Below are 10,000 nucleotides of genomic sequence, written 5' to 3' on the forward strand. Positions count from 1 at the left end.
TGTGACGAAATGACGAAAATTTGGTACCCAGTACTTCCTGGTCAACCGCGCAGCAACGTTGGATTTTCCCGCTAAAAAAGCAGAGATGTGTCGGGGAAGGACAGCTTGAGCCCTGAGAAGAAAAGGTAATAAATGCACTGAAATCCTGTTGCTTATTTGGATAATTAATTAACGCAACGGTTATCAGAGTAGCTCGTTTGTCTCTTTAATCACAAACCACTTGCCTCACATTTTGATTTTATTCCTTTTTAAAGAACGTGTCTCGCCGGATCGGACAGCACAGATGAGGATGATGAAATGTGAGTATCTAAAATTTATGTTCGGGCGCCACTGTGCGAGGAGATGATCATGAGCTTGATGTATTAATGAAAGTGATTTATATTTTTGCATTTTGACGTTTTTTCTTCTTTAGAGTGTTTGTAAAAGCATGCACGAAACTCTCTTTCGACGACAGGTGAGCATATTATTTGCTTTGATTACGAGATTGTTCAGCATAAGGCGTTGACTATTGAAGACTATTCGTCACTATTCGCGACTATTCGCCACTATTCGCACTGTTCGTACTATTCGCTATTCGGGACTATTCGCTGTTCGCTATTCGCGACTATTCGCTATTCGCTATTCGGGTTTTCCAGACACCCCTTTCTACATGCAGTTAATCCAGGTAGGCTCCTCTCCCTCCCATATCTTCATCTCCGAGATCTGTCGCCTATCCTACCACCACCCTCTCCCCCCGCCCCCCATCCCTTTCCAATAGGCTTGAAATTAGCTGCGATTTTGGCTAGCAAGGACAAGGAATGTTCAACTTAGTAGAAAGAGCTCGCAAGCGCGAGTACATGATGTCCCAATCCATATAGCCACCACACAAGAATCGGCTCCCTTGCCCTGTCAGTGCAAACTCTGACCTGCCGTGCATAACACGGTAGTTGTTAAACGTTACCATGTCGCCAGGAATCATTTTATACTCGATCTGATTTGCTGGATTTCTCATCAGTTTTCCGAGGGTCACATACGCTTCATAAAGCTCCACTGCACGCTCTGGTGACACGTTCATGATGGAATCGCGGACATGATTGTTGTGAATGAAGCGGAAAAGTTGTCCATTTTCATCCAACCTATTATAAGGGAAAAGTAAGACTCAGACCACTTAGCAAGCCGATGCTACGTCGTACGGTGAAGGTAACGTACGCGAGTGGAGCTTCTGGGTAAACCATGATATCCTGACTACGATAAAATAAGATTCGCCTTCAAGTCGCAACTTACGATTGGCCAATTTATCAAGCAGTACCCTACACTACGACCCCAAGAGTTTTGTATCGAGCTACCCCGCTCAAATCGGTCACAACGAGATATAAGTTCTCAAGGCGATTGTCTATTCGCACTGTCACGCCATTGCGTGACATTTCCGAGACGACCTGGGTCCACAGCTATCCCATGATGCCACATGCTTTCACGTTTTATTCTTGTGGAAAATGTTTGCGCCTTTAGCATCGTGTTTACCTTCGTGGTCTGCGATGCATGACGTGTGTGTGACATGCGCGAAAAAATGCGCAGTAGCAATGAGCGCGAACGTCCTTAAATACTGATTACTCTTAGTCGGTAATTTTGTTGGATCAGGTTATTCTTCCAGAGGAGGAAAATAATATTCTCGATAACCTCACACTTAAGTCAATTTACGTCGTTCTCAGGACAAGATCGGGAAAAATTAACCAAAATGGAAAATGCACGTGCACGTTGTTCAGTAAGGTGACTGAACACAGTTTTAAGCACTTAAACTTTCATTTATGCAGTTTTTGCCTGGCAGCTCAAACTTGGTCACTGGTAAGTGCTACCATTCCCTACCTTATCAAATCTCATAATACACCTCTGTTACCCCCCAAAAATTTGCATAGGCAATGTTTTTGTCTATGATATGAAATCGAAAACAATGATTATGCAAAATCTTGGGGGGGGGGGGGGGGGTTAAACAAGATGTATTATGGGATTTAAGAAAGAAGAGAATGAAGGTTTCTATTTTTGACAGTCATTGTGCTCTGTAGGCTATTACCATGGTAACGCATCTACAATTGTAGCTTGAAAACAAGGCCTAAAGTATGCTTCTTCCTCATTAATGCAAAATTCACTTATTAGTTTTTTGCAGCGTGTGCTCACTTCAAATAATAGAAATAAAGTACGTTTAACAGCTGTTATCATAGAATTTCAACAGACGGATTTTTCATAATTCGTTGTTATACGTTTCTTAGTTTTCCCAACTTTTTGTGTGTTAAATTTCTGAGTCTTTTTTAAATAGACGACTAATTTGTAGCCGGAACTATTTTAATAGACCATATTCGTATTTGAACTAGCTTGCAATGGAGGCTGATGCGGGGGAATATATTAAAAAGTACTTGCATTTGAATAGATTCCCCCGCATTAGCCTCCATTGCAAGCTAGATCAAGTCCAATACTGAGAATAAGAATATGGTCTATTCCAAATGTCTGCAAAATCTAATAACAGGTTTGCGAAAAAATTGGTACAACAGCCAACAGCCGTTGTTCTCGATATTTTGAGCGCACGTACGGCACTTTTCTGGGTTTCTCTGAACGATCTCCACTTCTAAAACGTAATCAGAGTGAAATCATACCGCATTTCCAAGGCCATGGGCATACTCACCATATTTATTTTGTTTTTCAGAATCCGTACCGCCCTTCAATGAATACCGCTGGCCGCGGGAAAACTGTGTTTAGCCACCTTGAACCTATTGTCTTCTGGCGTTTCTTGTAGATGACGACGTCATCCTTGTTAAGAAGGCTCGAAACTTTTCATCTGGGGGCAGACGCGTAAGCCATACACGCAAATACTTAAAAGTGCTACAATGATCTGGCAAAATTTTGAGCTTTTTTCCAAACGTTGTTTACTGTGAGTGTAAGTTTTGGATTTCACGGTCCGACATTACTTGCGTTCCAAACTGACCGATTGAATCTTGTGTAAAGTGACATCATTTATTCACTAGCTTTAACTTTCAGCGTGTAAACGCAGCTATTTGTATATGCAAAAACACGAGTTTAAAATCTGAAAGCCCGAAATTCCCGTGCGGCATATTAATTCGGCCACGTACACATGCATTGCATTCGTAGACCATTGAGTCCTTTATGTCATTTTCTCCTGGATCCAGCTCTCTCAAGATTTTAAAGTTAGTAATGGCGGACCATTAAACAGGAAAATTCCAGTTAAAATAAACAGCTGTCTTTTTGAAATCAAGGCTTAAAACTTTGGTCACTTTGTGTTTAGTTAACATAGTTTTGAAATCCAAATAAAAATAGCCCATTTCTGAGTTAATCCATGCCTCAGTTTCAAAGCGAGTCCTGGTGGACAACCATTCAAATGGAAATGAGTTGCGTATTCTTATGTAAATCAAACTAATTTCCCTTTCAATTACGGGAAGTTGTGAACTCAGAAGTGACCAGCTCCCAACGTCAGTGGCTTCATAGCTCAGTTGGTTGGAGCATCGCACCATTAACGCGAGGTCGCGGGTTCAAATCCCGTTGAAGTCCTGAAAAATCTTCAGGCTTCTCGACGCAATAGAAATTTGCGCTCATCACTGCGAGACAACATGGTTTCATTTGATCCCTTTCAATAGTTGAGCACCAAGACTCACTTCGAAACCGAGACAAACAGCAACTTGAAAATGGCCTATTAATTTTTCGGTCATAGTAGCACTTTACGCTGCTCCCGTCAGCTCAAAAATCGAAGTGGGCGATCGGAAATGCAAATTTGATCTAAAAAATCGCGACAACCGGAAATAAATATTGTTGAAAATGTTGAGTGATATGCTGGGTGACCTACCCTGATTTTCGCAGAGAAGTAAGATTCGTATCTTCCTATAGCTAACTTTAAGAAATATTATCTAGTGGATTTGTTTTCATCTTCCAATGAGGAAAGAACTGTTTCAAAATTTGAAAAAAGTATTTCCAAAACTTGAATCTTAGAGGGTCTTTTAGCAGAACTGATCGGTTGCTGTGGCTGGCTACTGTTCGGCACTCACAGACACCCTTAAAAACTGCCTGGCAGTAGTGTTAGTCAAGTATCAAAACGTTTCCCTACTGAAAGAATCGACAGTGTTGTAGTTCTGTGGAAAACCCTTTCGAGCCTCCTTGAACTCACCATTAAACTTGTCCAACAGGAATTTCCTTCGGTGAAAAGGTAGGAACTGGTGTTTTAGTTACCACACCTTGCCCTATCAATGTCAATTTTTGGTTAGAGTACAAATTAAGTACCTCTCTCAAAACAGTTAATGAAAATTGTGTTGACTTACTCTATCGTTAGGCGAGCAAATTTCATATCAAAATCTCCAAACGCATCCTTTCCGACATCGAAGAAATGAAGTCGAGTAGATGATAAGATATCAAATTTCTTGGCATCCACACCTTTCAAAAGCTTGGTTACATGAAAGCCATCAACAAACTGGTTGGCGCCTCCAGAACCAGTCGCCTGCTCAATGCAGTGAAGTAACTGAACCTTTGAAAAGAGACACAGAAGATATTGTTAAATCTAGTTTCTTGACACTCCACGTTAATAATCTAAAAGTAGGAATTCAAATAAAGCAGAACAATGATTAAGAACTCCAACTGGCAGGAGGCAACTAGTTGGCTGTTTACAAAACGTGGAAAAATTACATTCGGGATCAGAGGTTCGGGATTCGGGACCAACGAGGACAAATCCGGCCAGTGATCAGAGCAAGATTCGAGCTCGACGCAAAAAATTGCAAAACCAACATCCTTGGCACTGGATCCCGACTTCCTCCCACATTCTACCCTAGTATATGTACACGTGCTATCACTTACTCCAGGAGGGTATTCGTAGAAAGGCAAGTCACCGTGCAGAGGAAGGCGATCTCAAGTGTAAGCCAAGTTACTGGGTCCGTACTTCGCTTTTACTTCGAAACTATGACTAAAAAGGAAACGAGCAAAAAATAACTCACTCTATCGGTAGTTCAAGGAGCTCCTAGAAATAGGCGCGAACTGAGCGCTTTGTTTAGATAATGAAGAGGTTAAGCACGCGCGTTTTTGAGACGCGGACGGCAACCGGTAGTAAGCTGTTTTCTCTTTTAACTGGTCTTCACACAACACATTTATATTGCTCAGTATTTCTTCTCCATTAGAGATGATAAGTACAAAAATCTGGGAGACACCACTGTCCTTGCACACGAAATGTTCTCTTTCGGTTGCGTTCCCCGTCTCAAAAACGCTCGTTCTTAAGTTCCCTATTGTAATTTGTAATACTGGTAAATTACCAGAAATTGCTATTTTGTCGGCACATATCAGACGCCTGGTGAGCCGTGATAGGTGCGCAGTGGTTTCTGGGATTTAAGTTTGTAGTTTGCAAGAGCTAGTAGACTAATTCATTCTACGGTAAGTCTTCACCGCGTACACAAGTCCAGTTTCGTTTATTATTACAATGTATGTCGCGCTGAAAAAAAAAATTTGCAGTCGCTCGATTCATTCGAGCATGCCATTTAACCAGCCGAGACGAACACGGTTGGGCCAACCTAGCCCGCTACCTACAACAGCATTTTTGAAATATCTTGATTGCAATCTGAATCAGTTTTAATTTAAACGTTGATCGTTGGCGGCTATAATCTCTTCGGCCTGGGATCCGTCCGGCGCAGATCTACAAAAGTGCGAATTTTTGAGATAACTGTTGTGTTAGCGTGAACTTTGGACTGTGTAGGGCGTGCGCAATAGGAACTGTTTAGAGAAGGAATAAAACATGTCAGTTGTTGATTGACTTAGTTTCGTCCTGTGTCTTAAAATTGCATAACGCTTCAATAACGATGGATTTATTTACGACAAGAGATTATAAAGGTAAGCCTTCATAATCTCTTGTTTACGATCAAACTGAAACAGGAAACACGAATTTGCATTCCCCGAAGGCGTAATAATCCTACTCATTTAGCAACACAGCCCATCACCTCAATAGAAAGTTCTATAAGTTCATGAAGAAAATGCGCCACTGTTTGAAATACGGGCGCATTTTCTTTATGAACTTATTACGTTTACGGGGAATGGAAATTCGTGTTTCCTGTTGTTACGAGTCATTGCGCTTCGCAGTTTCCTCTATTTTGGAAGACATTCCGTCACTTTAATTACCTCTTTCTTTCACTTGTGAACATAAAGAAAAGTACCTTCACAAACTGGAATAATGCGCTCCATCACGTAATCCTTACAACCGAACTAAACGCCATTTTGCGTGTAAATTATTGTTCATTACTCCTATCGAACTTGCTCGAACTCCATGAGCTCTTGGAGTGGTCAGCCGTGTCATGTCCCCCCCCAAGCTAGGATTGGTCCAACAGTCATGTGCCCCTTTTGAAAAACATTTCCATGCATGAAATAAATTTTTTCATTATTATTTCTGATGTGAAAGAAACTTACCCATAGTGAGTAGGCTTAGCATGTCCAACTCGTTGACATAATTTATCAAGTTGTCCGACCTCGAGCGGCGTATTGCACACCAAAGCGATACCAAAACGGTGCATGGAATTGAGCCAGTTAAACAGAGCTCGGTCATCTTCCATAACCTCTCCGAAATCGTTCCTTGGAATATTACCCTGTAGCTTTTTGGCATCCCAGAATTCGACACCTTTTCTGTTGAGATCTTTGTTCGAGTCGACATTCTCGGTAAGTTTTCTTGAATAGAGCCATTCCGAGTTGAATGCGCTAACATGGCCGTCAGGCCAAATTATGATCAACTCCTGTCCGTTTTGCGTTACTTCGAGTTTCTCTGGTAAAATCTTTAAATCTAGATCGTCCACAGTGTCAAACCTGCGCTGATTGCTTGATCCGTGGAAGCACTCGAGGCATCTGCAGTCGTCACGTAGGAATAAAAACGGATAGCGGTTTACCGAGTTGTTGTTCCATGTAACATGAAGCATCCTTTCTTTATCGTTCCCTTCAATCGCTTGTACAAGACATTTAGAAGCTTCTGTAGACTCCACTGCAGCTCTTTTCGCGAATCGACTCAGTTGTTGAGTACGCACGATGACTCGACTGTTAAACAGTTGCCGCAAGAAAAATGACATGACTGCTTTTATCACATTGACCAAGGCTGTGCTCAAAGGTCGCCCGGTCCCCTGATGCGACTAACATTTGGCTTCGGGCGAGTGAAGAAAGTTATCCGGTCGCGCGACCGGGCACTCATACTTATTGTATTTCTAGCTAAAAAAATTAATATGCTGGTGGCTATAGTTTACGAAACCTCTCAGAAAATGTTTTTTCTTCGTACGAAACAATCGGTTCAAAGGCCGTTCCACCAACCTCGTTCCAAGGGTGTTCTCTGCTTTCAATATGGGGGCGGGTCTTTGTTATGATATCTAGATCTGTACAGCACTGATGCGTCTCTCCGAACACTGTGAGTAGTTGTATGCGATCATTCAGACCAGATTTGACAGGTAGTCATCAAATGACGTCATCAATCAAAAGACAAAAGAAGGGGGCGTGCATAAATTAGGGGCAAGTTGGGGCATGACGCAATGACGGTTGTAACCCTAACATGTGAAACAACACGTTAGCAACGCAGCTATAACCCTAACACGTGAAACAAAAACACGCGCGTAACCCTAAAATAATGTTTCGTAAGCATGACGCAATGTCGGTTGTAACCCTAACGTCGCATAATTTAGGGTTAGGTTAATGAGATGCCGGTCATGTTCCAATACGGGGATATTTTCGTCGATGAGAATGACAAAGAAAGAAAGGCACCCACAAACGCTTTGTTCTTTTTTAAACTAAATTTGCATAGATGCGATCGAAGCGTGAAGAAGGAAGAATATAGAAGAAAAAAAGTTGTTTTGTGTGGAAAAGAGGAGCATTCTCAACTCTTTTACGCTTTTTAAACAAACGTGAACTCCGTTGTTACAACCTTTTTTTAAGGAAAGTTTTTTCTCAACCTCGCACTTGAATGAAACACGGGTAAAATGCAATTTTTTTTATGTAAGAATACACAAAGACATCCTTCAGTGCACAGACACAAAGAAAGCCTACTCAACAGATTTGAATAAAACCTTTTCTGAAAACGCTTGAAAAAAACCTTTGGATTTTGAGACGCGTTTTATACTGTGGTATGGTGAAGCGGGGGTTGGTTTCATATCGTATTCAAAATACTTTTCACAACATTTGACGCAGTGAGCAAACAACAATATACATTTCAAACGCTTTATTAAAAGATACTCTAGATATGAATGATTGTTCTTCGACTATCTGACTATCGTAACTTTAAAACGTTGCGTTGCGCTTAAGCAAATACTGTGATTCTGATAATGCAGCTCTGTTCAGACATACAGAATGTGAAACATTCGAGACCGGACTAGCTCGAACGAATTTAATTCAGAAGGCTATCGTTAAGTCAATAAAAACACACCAGCAAACATTTCAAACGTTTTACTGAATTAACAGAGAACGCTTATCACAATGTGATATTTGGAAGAGATAGTTCTCTTTAAACAAACCTTAATCCGAAAAAAGTTGTTTTGAAAACGCACTCTATGTACAACAAAGATTATAGTTGTTAAGTCAATAAATACACACCAACAAACATTTCAAGCGTTTTACTGAATTAACAGAGAACGCTTATCACAATGTGATATTTGTGAGAGTAGTTCTCTTTGTAATTCACTTGCATTCGCTGCATCATGATTGTTCTATTATGCATGCACTGTTTCAACGCTTTTTGAGCGAAAATAAATCACACGCGCAAATGAGAGAAGAAAAAAAATGTTGTAATTCACTTGCATTCGCTGCATCATTAGTGTTCTATTATGCATGCACTATTTCAACGCGTTTAGAGCAACAATAAATAACACACGCGTAAATGAGAGATGAAAAAAATGTAATTCACTGGAGTACACTGCATCATTATTGTTCAGTAAGGTTCCCACTTTGTATTACTCCTTAATCGGGCAACCATAGGTGTTCTCGCCCTGTAGGACCTTTTAATAACCCTCTTCTCCGTGGAATCTGGGGGCGTTTCAAAGATCCAGGGATCTGTGTCCTTTTCGATAGGAGAAGGTGGTGTTTCTATCCTGACAGGAATTTTGGATGGACCAACGGGTGTGGTTGGAAGTTTCCTGTGTGCTGTCTTTTTGGGTTGTACCTGGGATATCGTTGGAGAATGGTTTGGAGTGGGCGCATTTGGAGTTGTTGTCGCTGTCCCTGCAGGTTTCGTCTTCGTTTCGCTTCATTTGTTTTGACAAACCTTGGCACCGTTGTAATAGTTGATCCAATAAGGCCACTTTTTGATCCTCGGGCAAAGTAGAATGCGTGATATGTTTCATACAATACAATACAATACAATACATACTTAATTGACCGCTCCCCATAGGGGCTTTTCAGGGCCAATGAAATATCAACGAAACAACAGAACACAACAACAACAACTGTTAAGAATCCCAACTGACCGGAGGCGAACCAGTTGGTTTTTTACAAGTGCAGCTGGGAAGTTGAACTAGGGACTACCAGGATCAAATTCGACGAGTGGTTAGAGCGGGTCTTGAACCCGGGATCTCCGGATCTCAAGGCAAGCGCCCTAACCACTGGGCCACACTGCCTCCTCTTTCATGTCTTGATCCAAGCGCGTCAAGGTCGTGAGTTGCGGAGGTGAGGTTAAGCGATGTTCTGTCTCAAGGCTTTGCAATAAATGCTCTGGAACCAACATCATCTTTTGTACGTGTTTCATTTTAGCACTTTACCCAATAAATCCAAAGCGAACGGTGCAATCAAAGAGGCGAGAGCTGGCAGGAATCCTCCTTGCTGATTGAGAACTTCTTTTTTCTTCTTCAGACTAGGTGTCTTGTGAGTCAAATATAGGAGTTTCGACTCGTGTGGTTTCAAGCGTTTAAATGATGAACTTGGAACCATAATGTTCCCTTTAAGTAGATTAAGAGCGACTTCACTGATGGCTTCTATTTGTCCCTTACTAGCGTGAGATATCATCTCTTTCCGTTGTTTCCCTCTGCTTGTAAAA

At 41.4% G+C, this 10,000-nt stretch overlaps 1 non-coding gene and 1 pseudogene across 1 annotated transcript; one reads left to right on the plus strand and one right to left on the minus strand.

The window, feature by feature from the left end:
* Positions 1–762: 762 nt before the first annotated feature.
* Positions 763–7,331, minus strand: LOC138021249 (gamma-butyrobetaine dioxygenase-like; annotated as a pseudogene).
* Positions 3,462–3,534, plus strand: Trnan-auu (transfer RNA asparagine (anticodon AUU)). Its single transcript has one exon. It is a non-coding gene; the product is annotated as a tRNA-Asn (tRNA).
* Positions 7,332–10,000: the final 2,669 nt, after the last annotated feature.

Source organism: Montipora capricornis, chromosome 2 (assembly GCF_036669925.1).
Source record: "Montipora capricornis isolate CH-2021 chromosome 2, ASM3666992v2, whole genome shotgun sequence".
Lineage (NCBI taxonomy): Eukaryota > Metazoa > Cnidaria > Anthozoa > Scleractinia > Acroporidae > Montipora > Montipora capricornis.